The following is a 21833-nucleotide window of genomic DNA, read 5'->3' as shown; positions in this document are numbered from 1 at the left end:
CGAGGTCGACGACGGCGCAGGGCGTGCGAGGTCGACGACGGCGCGGCGGTGCTAGGGTTCGGCGCGTGAGATTGTGACTGGTGGGAAGAGGATCGACACACGCGGTGCGGCTAAGTCCCACGTATAGCCGGACCCATGTTATTGCCGGCGCACCACCCGTTTGGTTCGCCGGGGACAACTCTACCCCCGGCGAACCAAACAGGTGGTGCGCCGGCAATAACATGGGTCCGGCTATACGTGGGACTTAGCCCCCACCAGCCCCTGGCTGGCCATTTCTTCATTTCTTTATTTGTTTTTACTTTTACTTTTTCTTCATTTCTTTATTTGTTTTCACTTTATTTTATGTTTATTTTCTTTCCTCCCAAATCATATACAAAAAATGAGTTATGCATTATATTTATGTTCTTATCTTTTTAAGATAATAACAAAGCAATATGCATGAGTTATGTAAAAACATGAAGATATGAGTTATATATACATGCATGCATAAAATATTGACCAACACAAATCCTATACTATTTTTTTCCTTTTCTAAAACATTTCCTTTTTCTATTTTATTTTATTTTTCTTCTTTTCTTTATTTCTTTTCACTTTCTTTTATATTTATTTTCTTTTCCCACAAATCCTATACTATTTTTTTCCTTCTCTTTTCAAGATAATAACAAAGCAATATGAGTTAATTAGGCATTACAAAAAAATATGAGTTATATATACATACACAAAATATTGACCAACACAATATTAATTAGTCATACATAAAATATTGGCCATGACCATATGAGTAGTTATGAATTACACAAAATATGAGTTATAGTTTGCAAATAAATTTTTACATCATCGATTGAGAAGAGTGTTTCGCTTTCTTCTTGCTTTTCTTGCTCGTCGTTGAATAATTTAGCCCCGTGTCGTGACTTCTTCTTTTGAAGGGTCGACCTGACCTCGGTAGCGTGGTCCTGCTTCTTCTTGTGGTGTATGTTGTGTCTTCATCCTCGGATTCTTCCATCATTGGGTCTCCGACTTGTCCTTCGAAGTCTTCCTCGTTGGCGACTCCATCCATTCCGACGATGGTCCTCTTGCCTCTCCTCACGATAACACGGCTAGGCTCGGATGGGTCGGTTATGAAGAAGCATTGGTGCACGTGTTCGCCAGCACCCATGGCTCATTCTGCGCGGTGGCGTTCGTGGATTTTGATTTGTTGGCTTCGGTAGAAACATGGTGGTGAAATACCGGTCTTCTTTTCTCGACGCTCTTAGCCCATCCGATACGGAACATCGGCACTTTCTCCCCGGCGTAGCTAAGCTCCCAGATTTCCGCGATTCTTCCGTAGTATCTAGTCTTTACGTCACCCGTCCAGGAATCCATCGTTACCCCTGAGTTCTGGTAAACACTGTTCTTGTCTTTTTCTTCCGTGTAGAATGTGTACCCGTTGATATCATACGCTTGGTAAGTCATGATGTTGGGCGCGGGGCCATGTGACAAGGCCAATACTAGTTTATCCTTGTCAGAATCCATTGGTGGGGGATTAGCAACAATGTGGTCTTTGAACCAGCGCGCGAAAGAGGAGTTGTGCTCTCTGTATATTTCTCGCTTCCGTCATCATCGGCTTGCCACTGTTCTCTATCATGGTTTTGTGCTCTTTCAACCAAGGATCGATCAAGTCAATGTGTTGTAGCGCTACTAAGTTGGCCTGTCAAAGTCGGAACTCCGACCGGACATGTGCACGTGCAGTTCCTTCCTTCCATTTTTGTGGCCTACTCCCTCGAACCTACGGAGGTACTTGTTTTGAGGCAAACCAACAGGGTCCTCGATGTCTAGATAATTCGTGCAGAAAGAGATGCACTCTTCGGTGAGCCAGCCCTGTACGATGCTTCCATCTGGATGTGACCTGTTACGAACGTATCCTTTAATGACCCCATTCATTCTTTCAAACGGCATCATGTTGTGTAAGAATGCCGGCCCTAGATCGACGATATCATCCATGATATGGACCAACAGATGGACCATCACGTCAAAGAATGCAAAGGCGGAAGTACATCTCCATCTCACATAGGATCACCACGATCTCTTCCCGGAGCCTTGCGAGTTTCTTCACGCTTATCGACTTCCGAGTTATGACGTCGAAGAAGTTACAGAGCCCACCAGCGTTGCACGGACATGGTCATCCATTATACCTCGGATTGCAACCGGAAGAATCTGCGTCATCATCACGTGATGTCATGAGACTTCATGCCGCTGAAGTTTCGTTTCTTGGGGTCCAGGTATTCGCTTATTAGCCCGGAGTAACCGAAGGGCACTCGACTCGTACAAGGCAATTGAAAAATTGATCGACCTCGGCCGGACTAAAAGTGAAGCAGAGGGGGACAGAATAGTCTGGCTGCTTAATCCTTTTGCGCTTCGACCGCCGTCCGCCTCCTCCTCCGATCGTCCCTCTTGGGCCGGCGGGATCCGAAGCTCTTCCCCGATGCCCAAAACTTTCAGGTCTGTCTTGCTTTCGGCCCATCTTTGGTCCGGTCCGGCATGTTGAGAAGAGTGCCAAGCAAGCTCTCGCACACGTTCTTTGTAATATGCATGACATCAAGGCGTGAGGTGTATCGAGAATTTTCCAAGACGGCAAGTCCCAAAACACGGACCTCCTTTTCCATACACCAATGAGCGGCGTCGTTTCCTTTTTCTTCTTCTTCTCTCCGTGCTTTTGACGAATCTTTCCGGCGCAGGGCACTCCTTCCAACCTTTCGGTAATGTATCGATCTCTTCGCCGCTCTTCTTACGTGGAGGTCCTCGGGGTTCATTTGTACCATCGAACAGATCTCCACGCTTTCTCCACGGGTCAGTTTTACGTAGCCACCTTCGATGCCCCATGTAAACTGTTTTCGAAGAGCCATCCTTACCAAGCTGCAAAAACATCGTCTCTTCCATGCACCTGACACATGCCTTGTGTCCATGGCACACCTGGCACGAAATGTAACCGTATCCGAGGTAGTCCTGCACCGTCGTGATCAACGCGGCTCTCAAAGGGAAATATTCTTCCGCGACGGCGTCCCATGTATCTACCCCTTCCTCCGCCCACAACGTTTCAAGCTCCTCCTTTAATAGTTCGAGATACATGTTGATATCGTTTCCGGGCCGTGTCGGCCCTTGAATTAGCATACTCATCTCGTATGTACTTCCTCTTCATGCACAGCCAGTGGCGGGAGGTTGTAGATCCATACAAACACGGGCCATGTGCTATGTGTGTCGTTTCGGTTTCCGAACGGATTGAATCCGTCCGTGCTCGCACCCAACCTGATGTTTCGGGATCTCGCCCCAAAACTTCCGAATTCATTGTCTAATGCTTTCCATCGGCTTGCATCCGAAGGGTGCGTCCAAGACCGGGTGCTCAATCCGCTCTTTATCATTCAACACCGCCTCCTTTCTTCTGCGTGCCGCCGCATGAGCTTTGCTTCCTTGCGGTCCGCGTAGAACCGTTGAAGCCGGGGCGAGCGGGAAGTACCACACAACTTTCCGAGGAGCTTTCTTCTTCCCTTTCTTGTACCGTTCAGCTTCACACACAGGACATTTGGTCTTGTCCATGTGCTCCTTGCGATACATGATACGGTCGTTGATGCGTGCGTGATACTTTTCGTGGGGTAAGTCGAGAGGGCACGTGATTCTCTTGGCCTCGGCTAGACTACCAGGACACGTGTTCCCGGCAGAAGGAGATCTTTCACGTATTCCAGGATGTCGTCGACGCTTGTGTCCGTCCATCCGTGTTTCGCCTTCCTCTGCGGCACATCGAGAGCTACTCTCAAGCGAGACTCCCCCAACCCGCGACCTGAGTCGTACAACGGAGTATTCGAGTCTATCTCGAGTTGCTCAAGCTTTGATTTCCGCTTGGCGCCTTTCGTCTTTTCGAGAAGCAGATCTTGAAGATGAGGGTCCCGCACGACTGAAGCTAGCGGCACCTCTTCGTCGTCGTCAAGGTTATTGTCGTCGTCAAGGTTATTGTCGTCGTCAAGGTTATCTTCATGTGCGACAAACTCTTCATCGTCATCAGTATCATGATGCCCTCCTTCTTGCCGGCCATTCTTACCACCTGCCGCCGTCGCCCCATTGACCTCCGCGCCATCATCACTCATCCATTGAGTGTGTCCATGCATGAAACCATTAGTGAGCAGGTGCCCCTGCAACTTGCCTGAATACGGGTCAAACCATTTCCCTCGTTTGCATCTCCGGCACGGACACAATACCTCCGTGCGGTTATTTTCATACATGTCGATGATCGCGTGTTTCAGATATCTCATCACGATGCTTTCACTCATCTCGATAACCATTATCGCCTGCATGGTAAGATTACATAATTCATTAGAACCATGCATCCGTCGGTAGTTTTCACGGAAAATTTCGGCATGACCTTCCTACACGGTAGGACATAGGAGCGCGTAAATGTGCCGAAACGGAAACTTGAAGAATCAACATTTCGGCGCAACGTTGGCAACTCATTTTCAACGCCAACACACACACAAGCACAAGCACAACATATATATATGCCACACACGAGAGCTTTTCTTCAAATGTCCAACATACATCGATTTCATTCCTTAATTTGTTCATTAATCACCTATTTGTTTGATATATTCGTCGATAAGATCGAGACGACGCGCCGCGACAATGGCGTATGGAAGCCGACTTTCTAGATCTAGATCTAGATTGAGCGGTCAATGCGGGATAGTAGATCTAGATCTACATAGGGGGATGTGGGAGATGCATGTAGGAAGGGAAGATTTGCTCAAAAAATATAATTTTGTTTGGTCAAATTGGTGAAATTGGGGATAGAAATGGGCAAAAATGAGCTGGGTTGGGAGAAGGCTCGGGTTTGTGTGGAGAAGTGGAGTGTAGTGAGTGTGTGAGTGAGTGGGCTGGTTGGTGGCTGAAATAACTGCCAGTTATTGCCGGCGCACTGGACCATGGTGCGCCAAGCAACATGTACCCTTTCGGCTATATCACCCCGGGCCAGGCCCAAGAATCATTGCCGGCGCACCGGCCCAGGGGTGCGCCGGCAATAGCATATTTTCCACCGGCACACCACTGGGCCGGTGCGCCGGCAATGATTCTTGGGCCTGGCCCGAATCGGCCGGGGCCATGCCAGGAAATAGCGCCGGCGAGCCTTTCCCCGACGTGCGCCGGCAGTACCCCTTCATCGCCGGCGCGGCTGAAATGTGGTGCGCCGGCAATGCTTTCCACCGGCGCATGCACAAGGTGGTGCGCCGGCACCACTTGCCTCCACCTATAGGCTTTTCCCTAGTAGTGCGGTGATGATAATGGTGTAGGTAATCCCCACAACAGCAAGAGGTTAGTGATGACAATTGCAGAGATTCCCCTATAGAAGTGACGGAGCCAACTATCTGGCAAGCTATGTCTTCTACCACGCCTAAATTTCTATATTTTACATTGTATGTATGTCTAAGTGTTCATAGATTAGTTAAGTTTCCGCCGTACATGTTCATTTCGCCAGACCTAACTATCGATTCTACCTCCGCTACTACCCTAGAGGAAACAACAAAAATGGCGGTAATCTACCTATACTGATGAAGGAGTGGCTTCTCTGTTTTGCCGCCACCTCTAAAAAATCATAAAAAACTCCACATAGCAATTCGGCTAGGAAAAAACCAGCCTAATAGGAAAAGGGCACTATGTTTGGCCCACATGATTGGTGCACGCGCGTGTGGCTACTCACATGCCGGGTCGGGTGAGGTCAATATGCTTGGTCGACATCAATCAATATTTTGGCCAGCACACCCCGTGTTTTTTTTTTAGTTAGGATTATTTTTGTTGCATATTTCCGTGTTATAAATTTAGTCATACTTGCTTCATCTTTTTCATGTAACCCCAACTTAGCAGCAATCCATCTAGAGATCGGTGAACCCTAAGTATTTGTATCATGATTGAGACAATAAAATTCTTTTTGTCAAAGAAGATTTCTCTCATCAAGATCTATCATCTCGCAAAGGTTACACGAGAAATGTGTACGTTAACCACGGTAGGCACACATGGAGACCATGAACTCATTTTTAGTTTAACTTGCAGGCATGCAGGCAAGCATCGGCCGGCACACCTAGACTGAATCTCATAGGTACGTAGCAAGAGACAACCACACGGTGAACTCAGCCGTCAGTCATCACAACCATTCATAACAGTGCGACATATCCAAATTTTATTTGCGGTGTTAAAGTATACAAGTTCAGTACAAGATCATGACAGTAATTATAACCTATATAAAAGCCAGCTGATTTCGTGCACTCTAATTGATTCAGACACTGTTCATGTGCTATTTATCCACTCTTTACTTCGGTTGTTGCCTGACACGTAGTAGCTATTTTTTTTTTCCTTCCATCATTCACTCGGTTAGGAGTTTCCGGGCCTTTTTTTGTGGGCGGACGGGGCAACCGGTTACCGGCTGCTGGCCTCCATCTTTCCTTCCTATTATTATGGATCGCTTCCCATTACGTCCAAGTTTCTGGTTGATTCATCAATGCGGCAGCTGGTCAAAGCGGTGCCCCCGAGCCCCCTACCCCATCTCTCTTCCAGTCTTCTTCCCTATTGCCGCATCCTCATTCTTCCCTAGGGCCATCGCCCTCTTTTCCCTGTCTGGCCGCCGAGGCGGTTGATGGCGTGGAGGAGGAGCTCGCATGGGATGGCCATGAGGGTCCTGCGTGCTGGAGGGATTGACTGGCCGGCCCTTGCTGCCGTGCCCAGGCCACAACCTGATGTGTCGTGTTTCCATGCCGATCTGCGGCCAGGTCTTCACGTGCGACAACGATTCGGCTGGGAAGGGGCGCTGATGAGTCCTTGAGAGAAATCATGGGTACCAGGATGTTGCTACGCCTCCTCTCCATCCCGTCGTTCATGTGGGTCTTCTCCCCCTTTCCTCTTACTAATTCCATTTTTCCGATCTATTCGTGAGCCTAGGTTATTCTTCCCCTCTCTCTTATCGATTCCATTTTTATCTGTATCTTTTGGTTTGCCCAGGTGCTGGCTTAGATTATTGTGTTCTCAGCATACGTTCTAAGGGATCAATTTATATTTGATTTCTGCATCTTCAAAACTACAACTTCTACCGTAGTTCATATCAACCAATACTAAAAATAATATTTTACAGGGAAACCAATAGGGTGACTATGCAGCAATCCTTGGTGAAAGATTTGTTGTCCGGAGGGTATCAAAGAAAAATCATTGCCCGTGTCGCCCAAATCTGGCAAAAATTATTCGAGTTGGACTTTATTATTGTTAATAAGATGTACCTTCTAAATATTCAGCTACTTCACTTACTTATTATATCACTCATAAACACAATGCATACAATTAGCTACAGGAAATCATCTTAGCATTTGTGAATGCCCACTCCATTATTGAAGAAAAATAAGTGAACACTTGTGTTTTTTTGCCGACAAACATGCACTAATTTCCAAGTTCAGAAAATGACTACAGGAAGGTTCGATCTAATATCTTTTGTTGTTGCTAGGTTCCATGGTTCCATCTACAGGTTTGAGTCTTTTGTTGTTGCTGCAGCGCGCCTAAAGTTTTTACTCTGTTCGCATACAAGGAGAATTTGATTGATGTTCTGCAGTCCCAACACCGTTCTATCAGGTTTCCAGTGAATTCAGACTGTACATTCCACATTAAATTACATGCTTTTTGTGCCCACTTAATTCTCCCTTTTCTTCCAATTTCAGATGTTGCTGCACTGGTGATAACTGTTAATGGATATTTCACATTTCACTCCGTCGAAGACAAATCAACAGCGAAGGAGGCATATATGCTAAAAGATGCTAGGTATGGCTTTTGGTATAGGTTGCAATACTTCGTCAGGCACTGCATGAGTACTGATAATGTACACTATTGTTAGGCTGCAAACGCAAGCATGTTCCCTCTAGGTATTCCAAGGTGTTAAGTGATTTTCTACATAGAGTGCTACAAAGTATGACTTGGATTGTTCTTGCAAATTGCTCTGTCAAAAGAAGCAATTTGGAATCTACTAGAATGATATATTATCCTCATATCAGGACCTTAGAGGCAAGAAAAAAGAACACATTATGTTTGGCATATGATTCTCACTTCAGTTTTTCAGTTTATGAATTTCTGTAATTTTGATGATTCTTTGTTTCATGACTTTTAAAGAGCATAATGATTGCAACTATTTTCATACCAGGTTTTGGAAATGTGTTGCTGGTGTTTTAAGCCCATCGCTGCCCAGTGCAGAGCATGCCTCCAGTGATCTTTGATGCTAATTTATAAAACAAGGTGTCGCAAAGGTATTGGTGATGTTCTATGTCCATTGCTGCACAGATGCAGATCATGTCTTGGGTGATTTTCCATGATAACTTGAAGAACAAATCAAGGATAACTTTTTGTTGCATGATGCTTTATATATATATAGTCCTAATAACACATCTGGTTATTGTACATACTGCGCCGCTCTTCTTTTTAACATAAACTGTGGCTCGACCATATTCACTGAAACAACTCTATTTTCCACTTACCTTTCTCAAAATGTATTTCTTTCATTATGCTGCAAGAAATCTGCTACTATGATTCCTTCAATATCAGTGTTCCCACCATTTTAAATATGCACTGAATCAGATCAATATGGGAGAATATTAGATGATGTTAGTCTTGACATGATGCTATATCACCACTTTTTGGGTAATAGATTTACAAGTTTCCAAATTTTGTTTGTTATTTGCCAGGAAGTGGGTTCGATGGAGAGGAAGTTGGTGCTGGGTTTCCTTGAATTGGTTGCTATGCGTCTCCTTCTCACAAACATGATGTTCCTTGGGTGATGTTAATTTGGTTGAAAGATTATTCAGACTGTTTACCACATGCTATTTTTCCAAATGGGTCGTTCTGGTGGCGAGACGTGTGCAGTTTGTATAATATTTTCAGAGGAATCACTCATTGTTCAGTCAAGGCTGGAGACACAGTATTATTATGGAAATATCTCTGGACTGGAAACGATATCCTGCAGCATTAGTTATTGCATTTATTCTCCTATTCGGATCAAGAACATGTTTGTGTTGCAGAGTAGTTGGAGAATAATGACCCAGCCATGCACTTTGCCGTGGTCTCTGGAAGCTCATGAGGAACTGCATATCTTCGACGAGCATGTCAGCAATATTCAGATGGAGGTGTTGCAGCCAGATGAATGGAGTTATGCGTGGGGAGCTACGGATTTCAGAGCACAGAAATACTAAAAGTTTGTATTCAGAGATGTATGTCCTGTTCCTTTTCTTCCTAAGATTAGGAAAACGAAATGTATGATGTAGCACAGATTTTTCGCCTGACTTCTGACTATGGATAAACTCAATACCCGAGACATGTTGTTTGGAGAAATTGCCCTATTCCCAATGTTAATTTTGTTATCTATCAGTTCCACAGGGAGACAAGTGACCATCTGTTTTTCACTTGCCATTTCAGTGCAGCCTGTTGGTTGGCTTTTGGGGTTGCTTGGGACATGAGCCTTGATCTCAGTAGTAGAATATCCACAGCTGCATGACTACTGAATAAGCCACTGTTTCATGAGTGTGCTATCCTTTGTGCTTAGAATATTTGGAAACAAAGGAGCAGGAGGCATTTTGATAGTGTGGAGCCGAGTATTCAGAGTTGGTTTGCTGTGTTTTCAGTAGATATTGATAAGCTAGGAGCCAGGGTTAAACATGAGCTTAGAGATGAAATAAAAGCTTTTGTAAGTGCGCCCAGATATTGACATAGTTGCAAGTTGATAATAGGATATACTCTATGCTATATATTGTACTTCGTGGAACTTCCCTTCAGGTGCAAGCAATTGCTAAAAGAAATAAAATCGATTTTATCGAGCAAGTACAGAGAGAGGTGACATACTGGCTGTTGATGACTGAATCCAGACTGAATCCACAGTCGCTCGAGCTCATCTTTGGTCCGCTGCGACCCCCGCTTCGCCCACCTCGCTGTGTGCTCCCGTTGACAACACAGTGTGCCGCACCAATAGACTTTAGTGGCTCCCGATGCACGGAGCTTCTTCCGCCGCGACGCCCTCTGCCCCAAACACACAGACCGTCCCTGCTCACGCCGATTGACCTTCGGGCTTGCGAGATGGGCGGCAAGCCGAGGCGAGAGAACATGATGTTCGCCGCCATCCCTATCGCCTCCGCCCCCTCCTTCGCCTTCCCCACGGAGGGCTCGCACTGCTCTATTACTCGACCCACTGCTTTTTCCCCGTTCCTCTCCACAATCGTTTGGGGCTTGCCTGGGGTCGACGAGGAGTAGCCGACGAGCTCCGCGGGCGCGAGTCGGCAAGCCCCCATGCTACTAAAGATGGCGGTGCTGAGATTGAGAGATCCACGGCGTCATGGGCTCCTCCATGGACGGAAATCGATGGGGGCATAATAGACCTGACCGCCAATCCGCCATGCCGTGGGCGGGCTGAAATCGCAGCAGCCGGCTGCTCAACGGATTTTGGCAAGGCGGAGGGAGGATGCTGGATGCAGGATGCCGGTCACGAGGCTGTTGTCCATAGTGAGAGCTGGGCAAGTGAGGAGTGAGCAAATGGCCGTCGCAACTCGCAAGCGTGTCGTGAATCTCGATGGAGAGTCAGGATGCTAGCGGCCATTCTCCTATTTTTCTATATTTCCACTAGCGCTTCACAATCATGTGTATTCCGTAGTATACTTGGATGTTGATAATAATTCGTATTTGCATCAGTTGTTGGTCTCACTACGGTTACCGCTTAGGCTATTCACTTCCCCAGCATCATTTGTGTTAATATTGTTTGAACCATCTAAGCAATTCAAGACACAAAAGTCACATGACTTAACATTGTTACATCATTTCATTCGTGAAGCTAGCTACCATATTTCTGGCATGCATAAAGGTCCCCACATTGTACATGCAGCCTACTGTTTCATCCCTCTCCTCTTTTTTCTCTCAGTTACATAAAATTTCCTCCGTAATATATCTTAGAACATGATAATTGTTGCCATATGGCTTAATTATTTGGATTGGTTGGCGTTTGTGCTATGATCTCTCATACTAAAAAGAATTAGTACTATGTATTTTTATATTTTCAGAAAATGTTTTCTAACTATGTTGAAATTATACGTGAACATTCAAGCAGAGATGTAACATTTACAACGTACACTTAAATATAAGTACTCACTGCCCAAAATGCGACGGGCGCGGCGTGCCGCCGCGCCAATGCTTCCTAGTTAAGTTGTACTGTTAGAAGGATGCATTCATCAAAGTCGAGCAGTATATCCTTCTATTATTCTGGTTCTGGAGGGGGTCCTGGGTCTGCAGGTATTATGGCTTAACAGCCGGTGGTATGCACCTGTACTTTACACTGCACGGTCGACCAGTATAGGGATCACCACGTCCGCACGATCCGTTGATGCACACTGCAGGACGGTTAGGGTCCATAGCGCCACCTGCAACCAAAACACAAGTATTCAGCTGAAACCGTGTTTCTAGGATCGAGGAGATGGCGACGAAGTGGATGAAACTAGCAGGTCAGAAGCACTAACCACTGATCCCTCGGGCTCCTTGGCAGACGGAGCCGCTCATGATGACAGCGGAGACGACGAACAGCGCGATCTGAAGGAGTACCAGGAAACGAGCTGCTCTGGCGAAGGACCCCATCGATCAGAGAGCCCCTTTTGGCTGGCTTTGCTAATTAAACCTCTGACGATCTAAGATACAGTATGTGAATATCCTGGTCCAGTGCAGATTCTCAAGGCCGTATTTATAGACATCGATCCCAATAGAGCCAATAATAAAGAAGATAATGTGCGCAGACGTATGACCCTCTTTTCCACGGTTAGTCAAGGCATGAAGGGGAGACCCAACAAAACGACGATGACGACGACTGCCCTCTCCGGTTCTCATGTAGAGGTTATTATAAAAAGTTCTAAAAATTAGGAAAACAAATTCTCATGTAGAGGGACATGTTCTATGTGCACACGTAGATTTTCACGTAAAACCGACATTATTTTTACACTGTGTAAAAAGGACAAAAAAAATATCTCAAGAAATGGATACCATCAAAATTTGTCTTTTTGCATGCAGAGGGCACATAACATGTCGGTTTTTTTCAAACAACTTTATAAGCATGTAACATATCAAGATATACATGAGATTTTTTTTTTCGAGAATACACCTTGAAGAGGTGTATCAATCACATAGAAGGGGTGCCAAGAGGCAAAGACGGGCTGGCAACAAGAGGTGGCAGGTCCTCACCCTAAGCCTACTCTCCTAATTGCCACGGTGTAGCTACAGGTTCTGGAAAAACAAAAAAAGAGCTACGGAAGAGCTTCGCAAGCTTCCACCTATCGCACTCCTCTCTGATCTTCTCCTTGATGCAAGCCTGGGATGGTGCCGCCCCATTGAAGACCACGTCATTTCGATGCCTCCAAATGAACCAAAACACCAGGACCTGGACGTCCACCACACCACAATATCTGAATCAGCCAGCGGAAGCCAGTCCATCTTGTCCCACTGCCGGAGGACCCACATCCAGACCTCCCGCGCGACGACACATCCAAGGAGAAGGTGCTGCAGCGTCTCCGGCTCCTGGTCGCAAAGGGGGCAAGCCGCAGGGGGCAGAAAACCACGGCGTAGTAATCTGTCCGCCGTCCAGCAGCGGTTCTTCGACACCAACCACGCGAAGAACTTGCAACTGTAGGGTGCTCTGGAACGCTAGATCTCATCCACCACAAGGGCTCTGATAGTCCCGCCAAAGAAAGACTCGTAGGCTGACTTGTAAGAGTAGCAGCCGTCGCTAGTCCACCTCCAAACTAGTTTATCCTCTCGATCGGGGTGGAGGACGACAGTGGCTAGCCTGTGCCATAACAGAAAGAACTCAGGCAGAGCTCGCTCACCCAAATCTGGACCGCAGTCCAGGAGCCACCCACCTGCCAGCCCTTCTTTGACAGAACGGGCATTGGCCCTCCGCTTGGAGACCAACAACGCCACATGTGGAGCTATATCCTCCACCTTCTCACCTCCCAGCCACTGGTCTTTCCAAAAATGCGCCCGCTCTCCATTGCCCAACTCGTAGTAAGTAGCAGGGTCAACAATCGTGGAGCACAGGCTGGGTGTTTGGATGTTAAAATCTGCCCAAGCCTTGGAGGGATCCACCTTCTGGAGCCACGACCACCGGCACCTAAGCGCTAGGTTGAGGAGCTTGAGGTTCGGGATCCCCAGACCGCCCAACAGCTTAGGCAAGGCCACCTTGTCCCACGCTACCAAACAGTGTCCTCCCTTGACCTCTCTCCGGCCTTTCCACATGAAAGCCCTACTGATCTTGAAAAGCGACTCAAGAACCTTGGGAGGAATGTCCAACGACATCATAGCGTGAATGGGAATCGCACATAACGTCGTCTGAACAAGGATCGTCCTCCCCCCTCTGGTGAGAAGGTTCACACACCACGGTTGCAGCCTGCCGGCCGCATTGTCCACGAGAGGCTGAAGCTGGGCCGCCGTCACCTTTTCGAAGCTCCAGGGGAAGGCCCAGGTACTTGAAGGGGAAGGAGGCGACCTCATAGCCCAAGATCGAACGCGCAAGATCCACTTGCTCCGCCGAGCAACGAATGGGGTGGATGGAGCATTTGGCGAGGTTGGCGCGGAGCCCCGATGCCACCCCAAAGTACTCCACAATGGAGGCACAAGTCAGGAGGTCACCTTTCCTAGGCCTGATGAAGGTGACCACGTCGTCGGCGTACAAGGAGGTGCGATGCCGGAATCCATTAGGGGCCAACTCCTAGAGGAGACCATCCACCGCCACCCGCTCAAACAGCAGATGAAGGACATCCATGACCGTGCCAAATAGCAGGGGAAAGGGGGGTCGCCCTGCCAGAGGCCACGCCAGTTATAGATGAGGCCACCTGCCACCCCATTCACCACCACTCGAGTCGACGCAGAGTCGAGCAGCCCACAAACCATGGTGATCCACTTGTGCCCAAAGCCAAGCTTCTCCAGGACTTCTAGAAGAAAAACCCAGTCCACTATGTCAAAGGCCTTGGTGATGTCCAGTTTCAAAAGAATGGCGTCCGTCTTCCGAGCATGCAGCTTGTGTTGGGGGGATGACCCCCGGTATGCCAAAGGCATGCCGAACCGGATGGTTTGAGCCATCAAAGTACCGGTTTAAAAGTTATTCCGGATAACAAGAATTGGTTCTATGCAAAGTGAATCATGCCGGTATCCTAGGAGGGGTATACCAGAACCGGCTAAGAAGGTACCGGAGTACCGGTACAGGCTACACTGTAGCACGTCGGCAAGACTGGTCAAAGATTCTCTCGAGAGCTAGAGGACAAGGATGAGCGAAGCACTTCAGCTTTAAACGAAGCCCTGACGTCTAAAGCAGATGATGACGTAAAGGGAACCGGAGGATGTCACCGCTCCTGATTAAAGACATACCGGCGTCACCGGTAGCCAAAGTGGCTTTATAAAGTAGTTTGTCTAGTCAAAGATGCCATTAGGGTTTCCTAGGGTTTCTTCCCCTGTAAGCCACCCTCTCCCCTATATAAGGAGAGGGATCACCCCCTTGCGCGGGTACGTGTTATGGGTCATATGCTATCTTGTATCCAGAAACCTGTAACCTCTTATGATCAAGGAATAGAGAGATCTGAAGGGGAAATAGTTCTTGTGTTCTTCTTCTTCTACCACTGGCCAAGGCCAAGTTCTTGAGGAAAGCATCCGGAATCCATCCCATCCTTACCAAAAACCCTCCCCCGAATCCTCTAGCACACATTTGGCCCCAACTTAAGCCATCCCATGGCATCTGTTTGTTCACCACGACGACAGTTGGCGCCCACCGTGGGGCCAGCAGCTGCGCTTGCTGGAGTTCATATTCGGGCGAGACTCCTCACCATCTCCGGCGAGCGTGTCGTCACTGCGCTCGTCGACCGCGTCCTCTCGACGGACTTCATCAACGACAACACTGGCTGCTTCGCCAACGGCGGTAAGTTCCCCAGGAACGGGAGCATCATCGAGTTCGGCAGCCTCCGCATCTACTACGGCACCGTCCTCGAGCGCCAGTGCCTCTCGCCGGTGCTGGTAGCTCCGGACCCGCCAAGATCTGCAGTTCGCAGCGGCCATGCCGCCGGCAGTGTGGAGGTGCTGGTGGTTGGTGCAGCTGGCGCAGGCAAGGAAGCTGCGGCGGAAGGCGCTGGACAGACAAGGTCTACGCGCACGGCCAAGCCACCGACCGAGCGCGACCAGGAGGTTGCGGGTGCATCTGCAGCGCCACCGGAGACTCCTCTCCAAGCGGCCATGAACGTGCTGGCGACGCCCATCGCGCAGAACATCGATCCGGCAGCGGCTCAGGCGGAGCTGGAGGCGCAACGCCAGAAGCTGCTCTCCGGGGGCGCGGACATCATCCGGGCGCAGCGCGAGCTGAACCTAACCCTACGTGAGTATAATGCTGCCCATGGCTTTGCTTCTGTTAGCGCTCAGCCTGCTAGAGTACCGGAAAACTGGCTTAGAGCTCGCAATCTAGATCAGGATCTGCGTAAGGAGATTCTTACCGGAAAAAGTACCTCTGCATCTTTGAGCATCGTAGAAAAACCTAATTACAGTAGTTCGGATAAAACCATAAAAGCTGCTAGGGCTGCTGTAGAGCTGTGTGATTCGCTTACCGGAGATGCTTTAGCAAAACAACAAGATCGTGTTAGGGAGCTGCTTGACATAATACAGGAACAAAATGCTGAGCAGCTTGCTAAAATGAACAAAGCTGCAGCATCGAAATCTGTGCGTTCGGCAAAGAATGCCGAAAGCAAGTCCCATGGGCAGGCATCGTCCCCCCATCCGGACAGAAGAAGAGAAAGAGATGTGAATGCACAGTAAATGACTGTGTATGATCCGGTACTTGCCGGAAAACAACAAGCCGGGCAACATGAGGCCGGTAGAAAAAGCCAAGGGGCAGTGCGTGGTTATGCCGGAAATGGCTATGCCGGAAATGATTATGCCGGTAAAGGTGAAGCCGGGCAAAATTATCGCGCGGCAAGAGCAGCGTATGTTGAGGAGGAAATGCCTCCGCCAAGGTATCGGCAGGCAAGAGCCGCGGTACTGGAACGTTACGAGGAAGCTGATTCAGGAACTGAAAGAATAGCAGCCTACCGGAACCCTTTGGGGGTACGCGTAGGAGAAAGATGCCTGCCAGACCGGGATGCGAGGCACAGGCTAGACAGAGTGTATTTATCTGAGATGATCGAGGCAGAAGGTCCTCCGGGCCCAAAATACTTTGGCCCACGAATCATGAAAGAGGAACCACCGGTTCGCAACTTCCAGTTGCCCCGTGACACAAAAACATACGATGGCACCACTAAGCCGGAAGACTGGCTTGTGGATTATGTAACCGCAGTGTACGTCGCAGGCGGCGGAGGAACCGTAACAGGTGGAGGAAACCGGCGTTGGGCCGTGAGAATCATACCATCCTTCCTGGTAGGACCAGCACGCATTTGGCTTAACAACTTGCCGGCAGGGAGCATAAATGGCTGGTTGGACTTTGAGGAAGCTTTCGTAAGCAACTTCAGCAGTACGTACCGAAGGCCAAACAGGCCGCAGCAGCTCGCCCTGTGTGTGCAGCGCGCGAATGAAACTAACCGGGATTACCTGACCCGGTGGAACTCCACAAGGAACTCCTGTGAGGGGGTGATCGAGGCACAGGCCATTGCTTGGTTTTGCAATGGGTGCAGAAGAGGTTCACCGCTGTGGCAAAAGCTGCAGAGAAACATGCCGGTATCTTTGGCGGAAATGATACGTGTGGCAGATAGCTACGCATTGGGAGACCCAATGCAACCGGCGGTTCAAGCTGAACCGGCGCAAACGAGCCAACCGCGCCAGGATCAATACCGGGACAACCGGCACAACAAAAGAAGGGAAGATTTTCCGGATCGGAGGTATGGTCCGCAGCAAGTAGCCGCGGTGCAGGATAATTCCGGCGCCGGCGGAAGCCAGAGGCAAAAAACCGGATCGCAGCCATGGGCGGGTCCTAAAAAACAATGGGTTGAAAAGAAGCCGTGACAAAATGATGAAAAGTACACCATGGAATCCGCTATGGATCAGCCATTGACATAGGCATCCCCAATGGGCCTGCCGAAGATGGTACCCGGGGTTTACTGAAGGCCCATAACTCGATGAATATGAAGATTCGGAAGCCCAAGTTAGAATTAAGGAAAGCTAGACAAATATACTTGTAAACTTACGGGATGAGTTAGAGAACTTCCCGAACTCTGTAATGTGTGTACTACGAATCCCTCGACTCCACCTCCTATATAAGGGGGAGTCGAGGGACAAAGAAAGGATCGATTCATTGTCTCACGTAACCCTAGTTTTTACATCGTCGAGTACTTTTCGGCTGAAACCTTCGAGATCTACTTGCCCTCTACTTCCGCTAAAACCCTAGTCTACAATCCGTAGGCATTGATAAGTTAATCCCTTATCAATTGGCGCCGTCTGTGGGAATTGGAGGTGTCAAGGATCTGATCTCGATGGCACGATCAAGATCGTCGACTTCGTCAACTGCAAGCAACGCGATGGACAGAGGTAAACAGATCGAAACTGGTCTAATTGATTTTGTTCCTCACCCGCCCTCCCGTTTGGATGCATATGCGTATCTGGAGGAGCCCATGGAGATGACGTTCGGAAAGTTCCACTTCCGTGTCGTGAAAGAAGGAGCGTATCGTCTTGAAATTCCGATCTCGTCGGGATTATCAGCGGTCGATCCCGATCTTTTGAGTTCTGCATCGTCAATCGAGTCAGGCGACGAGGAGACTTCGTCGCCACGCTTCATCAGTACCGCGGCAAGCGAAAAACTCGCCAAGATCTTCAGCGACATGTCTTTCGAGTCATCTGCGGACTCCGATATAAGCGATGACCCGAGCAACATAGACAGCTTCAACTTCATCGACATATTCAATGTTGTGGGGAAGGTCTTCACCACTCTTTATGATGGTGTCACCAAACCCGACAAAGTTCAGAATCCAACATATCATCAGATCTATGCCATTGGAGAAACAAGTCGCCCACAGGAGGAGACGTCAGAGAATTTCGACGATGCGGGAAATCCGTATGTCGACCCTGCAGATCTCACTCGAGGTTTAGGGACAAAATATGTTGGGCCTGGAGTGCGGCAGATGATACAATTTCCGCAGGCAGTATGGGATAGAGTGGCGAGAGCCATTAATGGCACAGAACCAATGACTGTAACGGCGACACCTGAGGAGTTGCAAGCATATCAATATAAGCTTGCGCGTATCAGGCGGGAGCTCGAAAAACAAAAAAACGAGTTGGACAGGAGGCAGGAAGCGGCTTCCGCGTCAAGCAGGCGAAGGGCGGATTTGAGTCGACAATCCGGCACTTCGGGAGATAGTCACAGAGCAGCTCGAAATAGAGCAAGATCGCGGCTGCAGAATATACCTGAGGCAGATAGGGAGAATCTGGTTCAAAACCTCGACATATCCTTTATGTCGATAGACACGAGGGGGAACATTATCCACAAGACACCAGAAGCTGGGTACATGGCAACGCAAGCTTTCATCCTCGCATCCAAGCCACCTCCCGGAGATCCAAGAGAGGCATTGTACAATATGGCCATGGCAGGAGTTGGTGCCATGGGAACGGCGTTTATAAATTCGCCTCCCGAAGGATCAGCAAGGCAAAATAGTTCACGACCTACTGCAGCAGCACCAGTTCCCGAGAGAACAAGTGGGGCAAGAGATACAGCAGCCCAAGCACGGGTAGATAGAGCACGACAAAATAGAAGGGAACATCGGCATTCCCCAGAGATAGATGACGATGATATGTGTGGGCTACCGTGCTTTACAAGGAGGGTCCGGAAAACTCGGGTCCCTTCAGGATTTAAGTTACCCGATAACTTCAAGAAATTTGACGGCCTGCAAGATCCCGAGGATTGGTTAGTCGATTACCTCGAGACGGTGAAGCTGATAGGTGGAACCAAAGCAACAGCCATGCAGAGTATTCAAGTACACCTGAGTGGAGCTGCAAGATCTTGGATAAAGAAGCTTCCCCCAGGTTCCATCGACAGCTGGGACAGTTTCGAGGATGTATTCGTCAAGAATTTCCGATCCACCTGCAAAAAACCCGCATCACTAGAGGAGTTGAGATCGTGTCGACAGAAGCATGATGAATCAATGAGAAAGTACATCCAGAGGTGGAACATCATTAAAAACTCGGCAGAGAACATATCTGACGAGAGAGCAATAGATGCGTTCGTAGCAGGAATTCGACGAGGAGATTTTGTCGAAGACTTGGGGAGAACTAACCCAAGGACAATGTCAGCATTGATGGAGATAGCAAACAGATGGGCAGACGGAGAAGATGCTGTCCACAATAAGTGACACAGGTCACCGAAGGAGGACCGTGGTCGAAATTTTCAAAATAGACGACGATTCCCTCGGCAATTCTCGAGTTATGATGCTCCTGACCAAATATCGGCTGGTTTTCGGGGAAGCACCAGAGGAAACAATAGAGATGAATATCAAAGGAGTAACGAGCAGCGAGGCGACAATAGAGATGACTCTCGGAATAACAGACAAAATAGTGGACCAAGGTTTCAAAGACCTTTTGTATCTCCCGAGGATATGATGAATGGGCCATGTCAGATGCATTTTTATGTCGACAATAATGGGAAGAGGCAGTCAGGACATCTACAGAAGGACTGTCAAAATTTTCAAGCAATGTTGAGGTTTGCAGGGCAAGCCAATGCTCAAGCAACAAATAGAAACCCCCAGGGGCCCAGGAGTGAGATCTACCTGCCACCTCCTCCCGCAATTACGGACGAAAATAGACACCAGCTCAGAATAGCGGCAGCACCACACCCACCTCCATATGTTGACCCCAATTCCAACGGCGTGGTCTCGATGATTCAGAAAGCAAGGACGTCTAACAGGGCTCAGAAAGTAATCTCGCGACAAGTGTTCATGGCAGAGAAGATGCCTCCACCAACGACTGAGTATCTAAATTGGTCGGGACAGGACATTGGCTTCACAATAGCGGATCACCCGCAGCAAGTTCCTCGACCAGGGCAGTCAGCACTTATCTTACCAGCAGTGATTGCAGGATTCGACGTATCTCGAGTATTCATAGATGGAGGCAGCAGTCTAAACCTTATGTACGCAGATACACTAAGGAAGATGAACATATCCCTAGCAAATCTGAAACCAACTGATACACGTTTTCATGGTATCACGCCAGAGAAGCCAAGTTATCCGTTGGAGAAGATCAGTCTCGACGTTCAGTTTGGGACCCGAGAAAACTACAGGATAGAAAAGCTGGAGTTTGAAGTCGTGGATTTCCCGTTGCAGTATCATGCCTTGTTGGGACGACCAGCATATGCCAGGTTTATGGCGGTACCACACTACACGTACCTGTTGTGGAGGCTACCTGGGCCTAATGGACCAATTACAGTCAAAGGAAGTTTCGCATTGGCTGATAAATGCGACAAGGATTTTCATCGACTATCAGAAACTGATTATGATGTGTTGCCAGATGTAGGAAGGCCTCTCAGGGAGCCAACCTTTAATACCTCGAAAGATTCCAAGGAGGTGCAGATTCACCCGACAGACCCAAAGAAAACGACGTCCATTGAAACAAACATGGACCTCACATAGGAAAGCGCGCTCGTCGAGTTCCTCCGTGAGCACTGGAAAATCTTCGCATGGTGTCCAGCTGACATGCCAGGAGTACCCAGGGAACTTGCCGAGCACCACTTAAACTTGGATCCAATAGCGAGACCAATCAAACAACCTTTGCGGCGTTTTTCGAAACCAAACCATAAAGCTATGTTGTCAGAGATTGATCGACTCAGAGAAGCTGGTTTTATCAAAGAACTACATACAGAGGCCACGTGGGTAGCTAACCCAGTGTTGGTCCCGAAGAAAAACACGAAAGTCCTTCGCATGTGTGTCGACTTTACGTGTCTCAATAAACATTGTCCAAAGGATCACTTTCCCCTCCCAAGGATCGATCAAATCATCGACTCCACGGCAGGATGTGAACGTCTTTCCTTCCTGGACGCATATTCTGGTTATAACCAGATTAGATTAAAAGAAGAAGATGAGGTCAAGACAGCGTTCATTACACCTTATGGCGTGTTTTGTTACAAAACAATGCCTTTTGGTTTGAAAAACGCGGGAGCAACATATCAGCGGATGATGCAAAAGTGCTTGGCAACACAGATTGGAAAAAACATACAAGTATACATTGACGATGTCGTTATAACATCAAAAAAGGGGTCAACATTGATCGAGGATTTAAAAGAAACCTTCGACAATCTTGACAAGTTTTGCCTCAAGCTAAACCCGACGAAGTGTTCTTTCGGCGTCCCTGCGGGAGAACTTCTCGGGTTCCTAGTCTCAGCAAGAGGAATTGAAGCCAATCCAGAGAAAATTCAAGCTATCGTAACAATGAGGAAGCCAACAAAGTTAAAAGAAGTAAAACAGCTGACTGGGCGAGTCGCAGCTTTAAGCAGATTCGTCGCCAGACTAGGAGAAAAAGAGTTACCGTTATATGCTCTAATCAAGCAAGGAGAAAAATTCCAGTGGAACGAAGAGGCCGATAGAGCTTTTGAAGATCTCAAACGCACAATTTTGACACCACCAATCTTGGTGGCGCCCAAGGAGAAGGAACCCCTCTTGTTATACATTGCAGCCACGCCTCAGGTGGTCAGCACAGTACTTGTAGTTGAAAGAGAGGAAGAAGGAAAACTCCATGGAGTACAGAGGCCAGTATACTTCATCAGTGAAGTTTTATCTCCCTCAAAATAGCGGTATCCGAAGTACCAAAAGCTAGCATATGGAGTGTTTACA

General features: G+C 48.2%; 2 long non-coding RNA genes across 6 annotated transcripts; one reads left to right on the top strand and one right to left on the bottom strand.

Annotated features, from left to right (window-relative positions):
* Nucleotides 1–6353: 6353 nt before the first annotated feature.
* Nucleotides 6354–9432, top strand: LOC127313371 (uncharacterized). Of its 5 annotated transcripts, none has more exons than XR_011748283.1 (4): nucleotides 6354–6884; nucleotides 7136–7623; nucleotides 7710–8288; nucleotides 8724–9432. It is a non-coding gene; the product is annotated as an uncharacterized lncRNA (long non-coding RNA). The 5 variants fall into 5 exon arrangements; XR_007858945.2 differs by having other exon boundaries at nucleotides 6356–7623; nucleotides 7710–7809; nucleotides 7883–8288; XR_011748282.1 differs by having other exon boundaries at nucleotides 6360–6884; nucleotides 7499–7623.
* A 309-nt stretch (nucleotides 9433–9741) lies between these two features.
* Nucleotides 9742–11812, bottom strand: LOC127313370 (uncharacterized). The gene is made up of 2 exons (XR_007858941.2): nucleotides 11532–11812; nucleotides 9742–11435 (listed from the first exon to the last, which is right to left on the bottom strand). It is a non-coding gene; the product is annotated as an uncharacterized lncRNA (long non-coding RNA).
* Nucleotides 11813–21833: the final 10021 nt, after the last annotated feature.

The sequence above is a fragment of the Lolium perenne genome, chromosome 7, assembly GCF_019359855.2.
Source record: "Lolium perenne isolate Kyuss_39 chromosome 7, Kyuss_2.0, whole genome shotgun sequence".
Classification (NCBI taxonomy): domain Eukaryota; kingdom Viridiplantae; phylum Streptophyta; class Magnoliopsida; order Poales; family Poaceae; genus Lolium; species Lolium perenne.
This window is presented reverse-complemented; position numbering and strand designations above follow the sequence as displayed.